The sequence below is a fragment of the Rattus norvegicus genome, chromosome 6, assembly GCF_021556685.1.
Source record: "Rattus norvegicus strain SHRSP/BbbUtx chromosome 6, alternate assembly SHRSP_T2T, whole genome shotgun sequence".
Taxonomy (NCBI): domain Eukaryota; kingdom Metazoa; phylum Chordata; class Mammalia; order Rodentia; family Muridae; genus Rattus; species Rattus norvegicus.
Genome location: NC_141539.1, coordinates 85,968,804 through 85,985,761, shown reverse-complemented (window position 1 = coordinate 85,985,761; position 16,958 = coordinate 85,968,804). Strand labels below are relative to the sequence as shown.

General features: G+C 36.1%; 1 protein-coding gene and 1 pseudogene across 2 annotated transcripts in view; both read right to left on the bottom strand.

Annotated features, from left to right (window-relative positions):
- The window catches only part of Lrfn5 (leucine rich repeat and fibronectin type III domain containing 5), a 356,747-nt gene that overhangs the window by 170,965 nt on the left and 168,824 nt on the right, over positions 1-16,958 (bottom strand). For both annotated transcript variants that reach the window (XM_087553206.1, NM_001108024.1), the window contains 1 exon segment: positions 12,319-12,489. The gene's annotated coding sequence lies outside the window, so the exon portion shown is untranslated.
- On the bottom strand, positions 14,899-15,722 carry Timm17al1 (translocase of inner mitochondrial membrane 17a-like 1; annotated as a pseudogene).

The window sequence follows — 16,958 nt, the reverse complement described above, 5'->3', positions numbered from 1 at the left end:
TATGATGGAGCATCCTTTGGGTATATGCTGAGGAGTAGCATAGATGGGTTATGAGGTAGAACCAATTCCCAATTTTCTAAGAAACTGAAAACTGATTTCCAAATTAGTTGCATCCCATCAGCAATGGAGGAGTATATTCTTTGCTCCACATTCTTACCAGCATGTGGTATTACTTAAATTTTTTGTTCTTAGACATTTTAACAAGAGCAAGATGGAATCTCAGAGTAGTTTTGATTTGTATTTCCCTGATGACTAAAGTCATTGAACATTTTTTAGAGAATCTTCTGTAGAGAATTATTTGTTTTGTTCTATAACCCATTTTTAATTTGATCATTTTGGTTGTTTGTGTCTACTTTCTTGAGCTCTTTATGTATCTTGGATATTAGTCCTCTCTTGGATGTAGGGTTGGTAAAGATATTTTCCCATTCCATAGGCCGTCCTTTGTATTTTTGACCATGTCCTTTGCTTTATGGAAGTTTTGTTTTTCTTAGTCACTTTCATGAGGTCCCATTTATTAATTGTTGATTTTAAATACCTGACCTTTTGTTGTTTCATTCAGGAAATCATCACCTGTACCAATGCTTTCAAGGGTACTCCCCACTTTCTCTCTATAGATATAGTGTATCCAACTTTAGCTTGAGGGCTTTGATGCACTTGGACTTGAGTTTTCTGTAGGTTGATATGAATCTATTTGTATGCTTTTAGGTGCAGTCAACCAGTTATACCAGCACCATTTTATGAAGATGTTTCTTTTTACAATTTATTGTTTTGCTTCTTTTTAACAATCAAGTGTCAATGGGCATGCAAAACAGACGGGGTGATGGATGAACTTGAATTGAAGACCCAAAAATAAACCCTATCACCCCGTCTGTTTTGCATGCCAATATTGTGGGGTTTGCAAGATGTGTGTGGATAAACATAGAGCAGAGTTTGAAGGAATGGCCATTCAGTGACTGGCACAAATTGAGACTCATCCCATGGGAGAGAGCCAAAATCTGGCACTACTAATAATCTCTACAGGAGTCAAATACAACAGTTATCTGAGAGGCTTCATCTAGAAGCTGATAGAAACAGTCTCAGGGATGCACAGACCAACAATAGGAAGAACTTGAAGAGTCTTGTGAAAGAGTTGGGGAAAAGACTGAGGGAGCCAGAGGGGTCAAGGACACCACAAAAAGACATACAGAGCCAAATAACTTGGCCTCATAAGGGCTCACAGAGACTGGGTTACTAACCAAAGGGCATTCATGGCCTGGACCTAGACCAGCTACAAATATGTAGCAGATGTCTCCCTTCCAATAGCCCAAAAATTAGAGTGGTGGATGTCTCTGATTCAGAATTTTGCTGCCTGCCCTTGGAGCACTTTCCACTTGCTGGATTGCCTTATCTGGCTTCAGTGGGAGAGGATGCACTTAGTCCTGATGAAACTTGATGTGCCAAGGTGGGTAGATACTCAGGGGGCAGGGTTTTCTTCTCTGAGGAGAAGGGGGGTATTGGTGAAAGGGGATCGGGTAGTGGAATTGGGAAGCGAGGAGGCAAAGGGGCTGTGATCAGGATGTAAAATAAATAAATTAATTATTGAGAAAAACATTTCCTATTTCCTTGTAGATTTAGACTAGAAAGAAACTGGATCATTTATTTTTACCTATTACAATTTTATATTTGGCTATCCAAAATCTCTTTCTTGAAGAATATAGTGGGGTCATGATTTAGGAACAAGTCTATTAAGGCAAATCACATTATATCCTGAGTTACTTTACAGTCTATGACATTTCTTCCTGAGAGTATATCCCATGAATTTCTGTCCCATCATTTAATGTTAACTGCAAAGAAGTTGGGAAGAAGTACAGTTTTAAATACCTAGAAACAGTCTCAGAGAATATGAATTCCAACATTAGATATATTAAAACTGAAAGCTGGTAACTGAAGTAGTTATCCTACAATGTTCCCATGCAAAAGATGACTCACGGTACATTGTGAGTTACAATAAGAATAATATTTGGGTCTCAGTAACAGATTACTTACAGAAACTATGAATGATATCAAAACACAGAAAGTAGTACTTGTAAGTCACAGAAAGACTAGAGATAAAGTTGAGTTAGAACTTAGTTGGCATGTGCGAAGCCACAGTTTCAATTACAATATTAGAAAAAACTAGAAAATTTAAACAGGACATAAAGAATTATAATATGTCTTAGACATATGTAGGCTACATAGAGTTTTCGAGGCCAGGTTGAGCTACATACTATAACCTCAATTCAAATTAATTAATTAATTAATTAATTAAAATTAATTATTAACAAAACAGAGCATTATATAAAACATGGGTAGTTTAGATCACAATGCAGTTTATTTATGTTTATTGTTTCAGTAGCGTTTCTTATTCAATAGGTAATGATATTGTATGGAACAATGTTGTCATCTATATTGTACGTACAATTACACTTCACTTAAATGAGTTTTAACTGGTACATAAATTGTAAGACTCTGCACATTAATGGGATACCACATGATGTTTCATTATATGTGATTTCACGGTTTGTAAACTAGAAATTATTAGAGCTACTAATGACTTGGCGGAGCTGTTTAGAAGACATAATGACAAAAGGCAGCATAGCTTGTCAGACACAGTTTCAAAATGTAGTTTTATTTCAAAAGTCCAGTCACAAAACACCAAGCAGCTTCACTTATGACAAAGTGCAAGGAGGATGTCAATGATAGCAGGAGGCAAAGCTTACTATAAGATTTGTGGAAGACAATGGAGATATTTAATACCTTAAAAATAATAAAAGATCCTTTCCCAAACTAAAGTAAGTGATACACATGGTTCCAACAAAATTTACAAAGTAATTTCAAACACTCTTGGTTACTACCAAAACTGAGAGACTAAATGTTCAGCAATAGTTGAACAATGCTGAAGATGAACAAAAGGTACTGATTTTCCATTTCATAACCTACAGAAATGCACATGACCAATAGAACTATCCCATCACTGTAGTTGCTGAGTGCTATTCATGTGATATGATAAAACAAACAAAGAGATAAAACAATGAATCAGGAAATGTTCATACACATATGAAAATGTGCGTGTCAGAATATGAATGTTGGTTTAATTAGAATAGGATCTATTCTTCAATGAACAATATATTGGAGCTATCAGTTACCATGGTGTTAACAGTAGACTAGAACTGAAGTGCACTCTAAATCTAATTTTATTTCTATACTACACAATTGATGGAAACAAAGTTTACAAAAGTTGCTGTGCTGTGAAATACATTTCTTCAGTGTTAGAGACTAGGTCAATTATCTCAGAAAAGCATGCCTGCATATGAAGCATTTTTACACAATTGCACATATGCATACACTAAAAACAAAGTGCACAAAAGATGCAATTGACAGCTTTTCCTTATCGAATGGACATTTTTAAAAATCTTAGCTATTTTTCTGAAGCATGGGGTGGTCTTAGAAAATGAATCTGTATAATGAAGACCACCACCAATGTCATTGAGTTATCCCCTAAAGAATTTTAACACTTATGAAAAATCATTAACTAATAATATATCAATGCTATATACAAAATGATAATTGTGCCAGTGGCAGAGAAGTTTAAACAGTCTCACTAGCTTACTGGGCCCAACACCCGTATATCTTCAAAATAAGATTCAGGAGTACTGTTAGATACAGACATGGAACAAGTACTTATGAAGAAACAGCAGTAGAGCAGAGAGCAACATTATCTCAAACAGACCCCTGAAGCACTGGAGAGGAGCATGTTTACCTATCACCATATAACAAAAGATTCCTGGAGATTGGCAACATATGGAAACAATGTCACAAGGCCCACTGTACTCTAGGTAAACTGTGTGTGAGCCATTTGGGCATGGAAAAAGGCTATGACCTACAGTTTCCCTCTCATCAGCATATTTTCATGACTAATGCCAGTCAGTAGCAGTGAAATTGTCTTGTCTGTTACATGTGTCTTACCAGCCTGCATGTATTATACCTGTGGAAAATTAAATTACCATTCCTAAATATGAGATTTTGCTGTTCAGTAATAGAACATGATTAAAATTAATCAGTAGCTACTGATAAGAAAACTGTGTAGGACCAACCAGATCCACCACGACTTTAAATGAAAGATAAATCTTTTCAACAATTTCCCATGATGCTATAAGAAAATGGAACCTAATTAATATTGACTAGATCAGAATTGCACTCAGATTTAAATCTGAAAGCAAAAAATCCACACAGAATTCAGTAGTGCCAAGAGTCAAATAAATTGAAGGATAATGTAATGTCAAAGAGTTTTCTATCTCATAAAGTAAATACATACATCTTGTACTATTTCAAATACTGTAAAGAAGCTTTTTTTACTGTATGAAGGAAATGAAGCTCAATAGTAGAACTATGGAAGCATTGATAGTGTCTTTAGGCTACATTTGCATGAAGATTTCTTTTAAGCCCCAGTGTTTACAATTATTCAACCACAAAATGCAGTCATTTAAATACTTGTGTTTATATGATATTCATGTAATCTCAGGAAACCTTAATTCAACTTTCACAAATATTTTTGAATTTCAGCAACTGTCTGTTCATACAGAAATGCTTAATTTATAATTAACATTAAGGTGAAAAATTTGTATGTTCACAGACTATAATAATGCATTTCATACTAAGAAGATGAGAATATGTAGAGTTTCTCATCCTTTATACCTGCCCCACATGAGGACCATATTTATACAGCCACCAAAACTAGATAAGACTGTTGAAGCTAAAAATTGCATGCTGAAAGGAACCGGATATAGATTTCTCCTGAGAGACACATCTAGAGCAGGTCAAATTCAGAGGTCAATGCTAGCAGCAAACCACTGAACTAAGAACAGGACCCCCTTGGGGGGAAATTAGAGGAAGGATTGAAAAAGCCGAAAGGGCTTGCAATCCCATAAGAGAAACAATGCCAACTAACAAGAGCTTCCAGGGACTAAACCTCTACCCAAAGACTATACATGGACTGACCCACGGCTCCAATTGCATGTGTAGCCTTGTTTGGGCACTAGTGGAAGGGGGGAGTTCTTGGTCCTGCCAAGTTTGGATCCCCAGTGCAGGGAAATATCAGACTTGGGTGGTAAGGGGTGCTGGATGGGGGGAACGCCCAGATGTGGGAGGGGGAGGGGATGGGGTCTTATGGACTGGAAACCAGGAAATGGAATAACATTTGAAATTTAAATAAAGAAATATATCTAATAAAAAGAAAGATTCCGGTGTTATTGTGTTATGTTTTTAAACTGTGTACCACTAATGTGTTATTTATATCTTAAACTGTGCCATCGTAATCATTCTCCTTTATAAAAGCATTTAATATATTATTATTAATAATATATTTGTGCATGTGTGCATATGATATGTGCTTATGTAAGTATGGACATGCAGTACACCAAAGGGTTTGAGTACAGCTTTTAGAATATGGCTCCCTCCTTCCAGTGTGGAATCCAGGTTAAGTCAATATGCTAGAAATCAAAGTAACTTTACTGTAGAGTGATCTCTTCAACACTACCCATTTCTTTTTTTGAATGCATAGAAGCACAAAACCATACATATAAATGAAATTCCTTATGGTGTTTCTACAAAAGATTTTATAATGTTCAATTTAGTATATGTACATCAATTGCCATATTTGTCATTTCTCAGGAATGAAAACTTTCAAACTTAGAGCCCTAATCTCTGAAATGCCAGTAAGCCTCTGATGTGCAGTTACCATAATCTGTAATACGAAACCATCACTACTCACTCCTGTCTAATGGAAATTCATTAGGTAATGATCAACAGTTGCATTTCCTCCTTTTTCTGGCTGGCCTCAAACTTTCCTCATTCCCCTTCTCCTCTGATTTTTATATTTCATGGATTCCAAATATCAGTGAGATCGCATGGTATTTGTTTTATTCTCGTCAGCCTAACCTATTTCATTTAACATGGTAACCTCTTTATTTCTTAGTATTTCAAGTGGCAGCTTTAATTATTTCTCCTGTGTTGTTTATTATTTATTTCCTATACATGTCATACTGCCTTGTATATATATACCTGTTGAAGAATGGTATACTTTTTATAGTAAAACTGATATTTATTTACTGTTTTCCTCATTTATATTTTTTACAAAAACATTATTTTATATTTAAATTATTATGTAAATATTGATTTTTTGGTGACTTTTCTGTGAGTTGGTCAAAATTGTATGTCATATTATCTGTGATATGAACCAAAGTGACTATGTTTTTCATGTTTAAACTGATGTACAGAATTGGCTCACAAAAGAACATCATTCCCAGAGGTAAAATGCTATACTTTTTTATTTACATGAAACATGTGTCTAAGTCTACATAGCAAACTTTATTCTTGAGATTTAAAGTATACAAGAACAGAAGGTCCTACTTAATTCTTATGGACATCCTGTTCAAAAATAAATTAGAATGAAACTATCAGAACAGGCAAAGCGCAAATAAGATATAGCTGATGATTCTTGTATGACATTTCCTTTTGTGTTATCTTCATCAATCATTACTTTCCTCCTGAGGCTTTATAAAAATCTGTTAGACAAATAACCTTATATAACTGCCTACATTTCTAAATTTTGTCTGTAAATAGTACAGAAATTTTTATTTGCAGTCTAATAGCATTCCTCAAACAAACTAAGCATTCTGCACAATCTCCTTATGCTGTGTGAATAGATAAAGAACCGGAATCTACCTTACAACATCTCAGATGCCTGCTGGTGCCCTGATGGCATCACTATATCTGATGCCATTTTCTTTGGTCTATTTTCCAGGTGGAAGCATTTCTGTCTGACGACATAAAAAGCTCATCAATGCAGAGATGCACACTCACTAAAACTGTACAGACCAAACAGAATCACTCTTTAATAAACCTGGTACAGGGTTGGGAAAATCTACTGTTTTGTTTAAGCATGAATATAAGACACATTAGAAAAGTCTAACAATATAAACCTGATAATACGTACTAAAAATCCACATAATAAAAGTTGTGAGCCTATGTTACAAGCCCTCTTTTGACACAGAAAATTCTTGCTGTATTTATTTTTTTACTGCATAAATAATAAAGTCAGATTTTCAAGTTGTGAATTATTTCTTTGTCTGAATCATTACCATAGAAATCACTGAAATAATCTAAGTAGAGCTCATTTATTTTAATGGAACTCTATACTCAAATCATTAATAAGTAAGTCAATGCTAAAATGTGGTTTGTTTTAGATATTAAGCAATATGTTAAGGATACAAAACTTATCATATCAATCTCTATCTGTGTACAAATTATCAAAAGGAAACCTTGATTCTTATCACAGATTTAAGCTTGCCTGGGATCAGGGGAAAATACCACCTTACAAGACACAGATGAGTCGAAAGCAACAGAATCCTCAATCTATAGCCTAAGCCAATGCTCCTGCCTTGGGTATGTCAGGCTTATCATAGAAACTTATTTTCATGCCAAGTCAATCACTTCTTGAATATTACCAAGTCCAAAATTGAGGTTAATTAGACATGGATACAAATTACCACCATCCGATGTCACAGACAGACAGTATGTGTGGGTGTTCAGCAGGGACAAAGGAGGTGATCATTGGACAACAGCCCAAACACAGCCCATATGTCAACCATCCCCACTGCATTCTTTTTTTATCAATTTCATTATTAATTTCTTTAACAATTCTAGAAGTATGTTTGTGTCAAATCGCTATTGCAGCAGTCAAGTACGCCATCTAACTTCATACTTCAAACGCAAGTCTCCCAGTTTTCTTATATTCTTAATCTTCTTAGTTGACAGTTCTTTACCTATTACTTAGTCCATTCACATAGAAAACACTGGAAGTATTGTTGGAGGTATAGCATTAAGATTCTTTTATTCTGAATTACCTCCCACAGTAAAACATGGATTTTCACTAAAAGTAGCCTTTGGATAGACTGCCAAGATTTTTCTAGATGCAATGCTTCCCACAATCTGTTTAATGTTGATGAGAGATGTATGCATTTACCCATAATATTCTAAATCTGACATTGCTCCATGGTTGCCGTCACTGATACATGTTGGTTAACTACAGAAAGGGGTGTTCATCAGAGTAACCAAGAGAACCTAAAATTGAATTAGTATAAATTGGCTTGTCCTGATTTATTTCTAAGCCAATACCTAACAATGCAGCTTGCTTGCACTCACTGAAAGCTCATTGCTGAGAGTGCTTCTCACAGGGCATTAATTTCTCCTAGCCCTAAATGTAGTGTAATCACTATCTTCAAAGGCAGCGAGCATCTGTGCAGACCTCTGGACAGGGCACTGCTCTGTAGGAAATATTGTACCAGCAGTTCTGCAAGCCAACACAAACCCGAAGCACAGACAACAGACTCTCCATCAAGATCAGCCAGCTAAGCCAAATTATTTCTGTTCTCAGCCCTTACAGGCTTTTGGAAGGCTGTATTGTCACTCAAGCTTCTGGGATTTTTATCTCAAAAGGACAACACATCAACTCATTAACAGCCGTGTGAGGTTGAAATCTATCTCTGAGAGCCAGACAAATTCAATTTCCAATTAATCTATCTTCATTGTCTTGGATGATGCTATTTCACACACTCAAGCCACATGACAATTTTTACTTTTCAATTCTTGTTTACCCTGTGGTAGGTCCTGCACTTCTGTGTTATCTTTACTCCCCTACAAGTGTGTAATTGTGGTTTAATGAGAATTTTGATTTATATTCTTTCGTACCTGCTTCAGAAAAGCAAAAGCCGGGTCTTGTTTATTTAGATAAGTCTTAGCAGATTAGATGAAGGGAGACATTTGTCAAATGCGAAGAGGGAACATGATTTACCTAACGGAATTCTCGGTGCTAGCAAAGTTTGGTGGTGCTTAATTGCTGCTGGCTTAGGTTGACAACTGGCCTTGTCAACCTCCCTCTTCCCTTAGGAGTTTGATATTTCTACCATATTTCTAGACCTGCTTGCTGATAGCAGGTTCCTATCATTACCTTTCAGAGGCAGTCAAAGATATGAACAGGATTTATTTTAAAATTAACTAAGAGTCCTTTGAAGCATGTTAAATGCAAAGCACTTAGGTAATAAGTTGTGTCTTAGTGAAAATGGATTTCAAGATATGTACTGAACATAATGTTTAGTAGAATCTGATTTAGGTTGGCTTTATTTGAGAATCTTTTAAAGGTTTTGCATTTCTTCTTTTTGTACTACGAAATGCATAATTTAACAGGTTCTTACCCTGATCTTCATTTTGGAATTACTGAATTCAGTTTATACTCGCTTAATATAACCACATAACCTTTCTCAATTAAGGAAATGTTCTTCTATTGATGATTTGTGTTTTGTTGATTTATGTGAATTGTACAGTCTAAATTCATGCATATAAACATATAAAATGTGAAAATTGAATTCATCTGGTTGAGCATGTTGTATTCTCATAAAAATGTTTAAAACCATAAAATTAATTAATGGTTTATTAATTAGTACTAGGCATTTCAAGGTGATACTTCTTACCTTTAAATAGCTCTACTATAAGAAATTATTCTGCACAATACACCACATATGCCTAGTACCATCAATCTTATTATAAGGAATAATTTGTAAACCTTAAAACTGTAATTTGTGTAAAATAACTTAAATATTGTTTATTATTAAACACAATTATGTTTTAGAATGTACAATAGATTATGGAGATCTTGTCGCTATTATGTATTCCCACGACAGTTTATCATGCATATGCATTCACTCACGCAAGCGTGTATACATGAGAAGATTTGCTATTCAGACATGATTATGTATAACTTTTTGTTTCCTGAATAGCTTTTTTTTTTACAAAACTTAAGTTAGGAAGAGATGGAATGGAAAAATTATGCTTTTGCTGGCAATAAACTAAAATGGCATAGAGAAATACCACTAAAGCAACAGTGGTCAGTTACCTCAGCTTCCCTGAGGCAGCTGAGTTGAAGGAAGTATTTCAATTGCTTTCTCCATTCTCTATTTCATTCTCAAGAATGAAATAAACACCATTATACTTGTTGAAAAGAGAAACACTAGTGATATGCTATGACTTTTCAAAGAACAGTTTGAAATTAGCTCCAGACTGGGAATGCATTTTCTGTTTTTTCAAGGTAGTTAATTCAGTCTAGGATTTTTATCCTAACATTATTCCCTATTTAAAAAGAAAAGAAAAGAAAAGGAAAGGAAAAGAAAAAGAAAGAAAGAAAGAAAGAAAGAAAGAAAGAAAGAAAGAAAGAAAGAAAAAACTAGAAGTTCCAATCTTTAAAATAATAGACTTGTAATTTAAAACCCAAATGAAACAGAGCAAAAAATATTAAAAATTAACATGCAACAATTGCTTTTCATATATTAACCCTGTTCTTTGGCAGTCCACAGTCATTAGTTAAATAAATATTTGGGGCTTATATACCTACTAGTATATAAAAATGTATTTCATTTCATTGTTCTGTGATTAATAAAGGAAAACACATAAATAAATATATTTCATTTGCTAAAAACTTTTCTAAAGACAAATCCTATTATTAAGATAAAAGCTAAGTTTATCATCAGAAAATGAAAAAAAATATTTCATTGACATGTCTGACATTACATTGTGAATAGATTTCATCTTTCATTTTCTTAGGATTTATGAAAGATGAAAACCTAGCAAGTTTTTTTCAAGATGTTCTATTCATTGTTTCTAGCTCCTCAGAGACTTGTGCAACAGTTGGGATACATTAGGAGGGGTCTTTCAGCCTTTCAGAGGAAAAGAAATAGAATCTATGGAAGGAGAGATTGTGAAAGACAGTGACAGGGAGTGGGGGCAGTGACCAGGATGTAGTGATTAAATAAAAAATAAATTAAGATAAAAAATGAATGTGTTCTGTTCAGTATAAAGTTCACAAAGTAAATTAATAAAGCATGTTGAATTGGTAGAGGAATAAAAATATACACAAAAGAAATGTTTCACTACAGTAATGATCTATAATTTGCCAACTGCGTATTTTATGGTACAAATACAAAATTATGAATTAGTTTTTATATAATCTAGATGTGATTTTCCATCTTAAGGCAGTCCTCTAACATGAATTTGGGCATGAAAGCCATAACAAGCAGCCTGTTGAATACTGTGGTTTCACATAATTAGTATCATAATAAGGAAAGTATTTATCAACACTAGTCTTTATTCTCCATTAATAGCATATACATTTGTACTGAAGGCTTCCTAGCCTTACAATGGGCTGCTAAATTAAACTGTGCTTATCAAGCACCTCCTTGCCACTCTCTTAGGGATAATTTTATTACTACACAAATAATATGCATTTGAAGTTAAGCCAAACCTATGCAGTTTATAAAAATGAACCCACAGATATTTTCTGAGTATGGACATTTGAAGCGAATACATTCCATAAATCAGTAATTAGTGTCTGCAATGCAAGACACACATGCATATGTGCATGTGCATATATTCATAAACATAGACATATGTATGTGTATTTGAAAGACAAAAATGCCTCCAGTAAAATAATAATATTTGAAATATACCAAATCAATATTTTATAAAAGAATTTTTTACAGGAAAAAAATTTTTATTGCTGAATACTATAAATATAATCCAGGAAACAATGCATTTACCTGACTTATTAGAACTTAAGAAAGTCATAGACAAATAACTCAATGCAAGGTTTTGGGGGGTGTTATATACAGTATGTTTTGTATTTTCCAAGTATTCAAATTTTCTATGTATAATTCATTTGTCCTACATGTAATTGCCATTTCTTTTAATTTTGCTAATGAACACTTTCATAGTCTGTCACGAACTCTAAATAAAACACAGACTGCTCCATTCCATAAGTCAGCCAATCATGCAAGGTATTCTTTACAAGAGCAACTCATTCTGCTAACTAAGGCCTTGGGTTTTCATAACTCGCTAAAATGAGTTTGATACAATGCATGTTCATTCTAAATCTGTTTATGCATCACAAAATTATTCTTCTAGCCTTTTTCTTGTCCAAATCACAAGGTTGCAAATGTCTCCTACAATGCTTGCAAATCATGAGCATGAAAAGAAACCAGAACATTTTATACGGATGTAGATATCAATGTAAAAGCTAATACACTTTTCATCTCCAGAAATATTGAACTCAAAAATAAGATACAAAAACATTACAAACAATAATGAACAATTCTGACTTCCATTTAGACTACCAGTTTGCAAAACTTCTGGTTACCATACGGAAAATGCCTTTAAACTTACAGGCAATGATGAAACCGAATGTGTGCAACTTACTTCTGGAGTCTGAAGAGTTCCTTACTACCATGAAGGAGTCAGTGCTTGGCCTGGCTGCTGCAGAAGACTGGCAGGGTAAACGCATTTCCAATGCTGGTTCTGAGAGTGATGTCAGACGGAAGGTTATCAGCTACTACATGTCTTCTCCACACCTGGCTGAATGGGGGGAGTCTTTAGAGGAGGCAAGCAGAACAAAGAAAAGGAATCAAAAACTGCTTATAAATACTTAACTTATTGTTGTTAATTGCATGTTCTGTCATTGTGTCTTATACTGTTTCATTGTAGCAATCAATACAAATACTTCAGATTGTTGTCTTAATCCACAGGGAGGAATTACTGAAGAGCAACAAGAGTCTATTTTCACAAAGCATGTACAAGACAGGAAATGACATACTCTTCACCTAAACTCTAGTTCTTCATGAAAAGATCCATTTTGTGTAGAATATGCATTTTCTTTCTTGCAATATATTATATTAAGAATTTATGCCCTTCCAGTTTGAACCAGTGCCCTGAGCAGACCTTGGGCACTGACTGCACACACAGTCCCCAACACCTAGAGGAAGCCTGACTTCCAGGTGCTCTAACACTCCTAGAATCACAGTTTGAATGTGTACCCAGAGCATACCTGGAGTGCTGGCTCTGTACCTACTACTATAGCACCCAGAATCACAGGATCACAGGATCACAGGATCACAGAGGAAGCTCCCGAGGCATAACTAGGAGCACTGGAACACTGACAAACTCAAGATCACAGTTGAGGCCACAATATATTCTCCAACATCTAGCATAACTGGGAACCCCACAGGAACCAGGAAAAAGACAAACCCCTGGACAACCAGAGGTACATGTTCCTTCCAGCTTGCACCAGTGTCTGGAGCAAACCCAGGGGTCTGTCTCCCCACACACTCCTGCAATACCCTGAAAAAGCTTGACTCCCAGGAGCTCTGACACACCCAGGACCTCAGGCCCACAGGACCCCAGAATCACAGAATCTCAGATAGAGCAGGGCTCTGAGGAGATCTCACACAACAAGGATCAAAGGAGGGACAGATTCCATTCAGAGACAGCAAAGACAGGTATCACTAGAGATAACCAGATTGCAAGAGACATGCATAAGAACATAAGCAACTCAAAACAAGGCAACTTGGAATCATCCAAACCTAGTTCTTTCATTAAAGCAAGTTCCAGATGCCACTAACTGGAAAGCAAGATTCAGATTTAAAATAACATCTCACAATGATGACAGAGGACTTTAGGAAGGACATAAATGACTCCCTTAAAGAAATACAGGACAACACAGGTAGAAGGAAGCCGTTAAAAAAGAAACACAAAAATCTCTTAAAGAATTACAGAAAAACACAACCAAACAGGTGAAAGAATTGAAAAAATCAATCCAGGATTTAAAAATTGAAATAGAAGCAATAAAGAAATAAAAAACCTAGGAAAGAGATCAGGAGTCACAGATGCAAACATCACCAAAAGAATACAAGACATAGAAGAGAGAATCTCAGGTGCAGAAGATACCATAGAAAACATTGACGCAATAGTCAAAGAAAATACAAAATGCAAAAAGTTCCTAACTCAAAACATACAGAAAATTCAGGATACAATGAGAAGATCAAATCTAAGGATAATAGGTATACAGAGATGGAAGATCTCTTAAAGGGCCAGTAAATATTGTCAACAAAATTATAGAAGAAAACTTCCCTAACAAAGAAAGAGATGCCCAACTTAAAGGGCCAGTAAATATTGTCAACAAAATTATAGAAGAAAACTTCCCTAACAAAGAAAGAGATGCCCAACTTAAAGGGCCAGTAAATATTGTCAACAAAATTATAGAAGAAAACTTCCCTAACAAAGAAAGAGATGCCCATGAACATTCCAGAAGCCTACAGAGCTCCAAATAGACTGGACCAGAAATGAAACTCCTTCTGTCACATAACAATCAAAATACCAAATGTACAGAAAGAATATTTAAAAGAAAGAATATTTACAAAGAAATGTACAAAGAAAGAATATTTAAAAAGGTAAAAGAAAAAGAGCAAGTAGCATATGAAGGCAGACATATCAGAATTACACCATATTTCACACAAAAAAATCTATGAAAGCGATTAGATCCTGAAAAAAGCAAGAAAGCAATCTTGTTTCAACAAACCCAAAAAGAAAATTGCCACACAAATATAATTCCACCTCTAAAACCAAAAATAACAGAAGGAAACAATCACTTTTCCTTAACATCTCTGAACATCAATTGAATCAAATTCATCAATTAAAAGACATTGACTAACAGACTAATACTTAAACAGGACCCAGCATTTTACTGCATACAGGTAATGTATCTCATGGAAAAAGAAAAATATTATCTCAAAGAAAAAGTCTGGAAAATTTTTTGGAGCAAATAGTCCCAAGAAATATAAAGCAGTAGCCATTCTATTTTTTATTGGATTTTTTTCTTTATTTATTGGATTTTTTATTTACATTTCTTTTTTTTTCAAGTCCCAGAAGCCTTTTATTGTCTGAACAACTGTACATAAGCACCAGGCAGAGAAGTCCCGAAGGAAGGACAGTCGCGTTTCACTGTTATGTGGCCTTTGGTCCTTTATCTTCTAAGTTCATATACATTCTTTAAATGATATTAGACATTTATTTTGATCACAGATGCAATCCAAGCATGAATAAATAAACTCGGTATCTTTTCCACCCTCTGAGTCTCTTTCAAATAGAAAAATGTGCTAAATGCCTCTTGATGTCCCGCTAGGCCACCGGTGTCCCACCTAAGCCTTTCAACAGACTGTAACTTGATCTTCTGAAACCCTACCAAACTGCAGTCCACCCAGGTCCAGGAATCCTGGGGACCAAGTCCTACTGATACTGTCGGTAGTCTCCAAACGGTGAGGACGGCAACTGGCTTGAAGGCAACTGGGAGTGGTCTTCAGCAAACTGAGGGCCATTAGGAAACTGTGCCGAGGCAAACCTGGTCAACAGGATACCAGCTCCTTCAATTAAAGCTAGGAGAATGCCGCCCATCGCAGCTGACCCAACCATGGCTACCGGTCCAGTTCTTGCTGCCAGGATGGCTCCTGTTAAGGCACCACTAGTGATGGAGTTCCAGCGGTCTTCTTTGCCTCTTATTTGAACCATACCACAGTCAATCGTGGAAAACAGGCCTCCCCAAACTACAAAGCTACCTCCCAATTGTGGAGCCCTGTTTTTAATAGCTGTTAAACTCCCTCGGAGTCTGTGGTTTACTCCCACTGGAGAATTTCGAAAACCTTTGAAGGCCTGGAAGATGCCGCCACCTATGGTACCCATGGTAAAGGCACCGTAACAGTCATCCACAATTCTCCAGGGGCACGGCTCGCGGGCGTACTCCTCCATCTTGGCTCCAACCTGGGCCTTTATTTACATTTCAAATGTTATCCCCTTCCCTGGTTTCCCTTCAATAAACCCCCCCAGTCCCCCCTTCTTCTATGAGGGTACTCCTCTACCCCTCCACCCACTCCCTTCCTACCTCCCAACCCTGATAGTCCCTTACACTGGCAGGTTGAGCCTTGGCAGGACCAAGGGCTTCTCGTCCCATTGGTGCCCAACAAGGCCATCCTATGCTACATTTGCAGCTGGGGTCATGGGTCTGTCTATGTGTACTCTTTGGATGGTGGTTTAGTCCCTAGAAGCTCTGGTTGGTTGATATATTCTTGTGGGGATTAAATCCCCTTCAGCTCCTTCAATCCTGTCTCTAACTGCTACAGTAGGGATCCCTGTTCTGAGTTCAGTGGTTGGCTGAGAGCATCTGCCTCTGTATTTGTCTTGCTCTGGCAGTGCCTCTCAGGAGACAACTTTATCAGCCTCCTGTTAGCATACACTTCTTGATATCAGCAATATTGTCTGGGTTTGGTGGCTGTATATAAATATGGGCTGGATCCCCAAGTAGGGCAGTCGTTGGATAGCCTTGCCTTCAGTATCTTCTCCAAACTTTGTCTCTGTATTTTCTCCTATTAATATTTCTGTTCCACTGCTAAGATGGACTGAAGAATCCGCACTTTGGTCTTCATTCTTCTTGAGCTTCATGTGGTCTGGAAATTTGTTTCTCGGTTTTCTAAACTTTTGGGCTAATATCCACTTACTAGTCAATGCATATACTGTGTGTTCATTTGTGATTGGGTTACCTCACTCATGATGATATTTTCGAGCTTGATACATTTGCCTAGGAATTTCATGCAGTCATTGTTTTTGATAGCTGAGTAGTACTCCATTGTGTAGATGTTTCTGTATCCATTCCTCTGTTGAGATACATCTGGGTTCTTTCCATCTCCTGACTATTATAAATAAGGCTGCTATGAACATAGTGGAGTATATGTCCTTGTTATATGTTGGAGCATTTTAGGGTATATGCACAGAAGGTTTAGCTGGGTCCTCGGGTAGTATTATATCCAATTTTCTGAGGAAGGTCCAGACTTATTTCCAGCGTGGTTGTACCAGCTTGCAATCCCACTAACAATGGAGGAGTGTTTGTCTTTCTCCACATCCTTGCCAACATGTTGTCACCTGAGTTTTTTACCTTAGTCTGTGACTGGTGTTGGCATAGCCATTTTAATATCGAATATTATAGACTTTCAACCAAAAGTTACCAAAAAGATAAG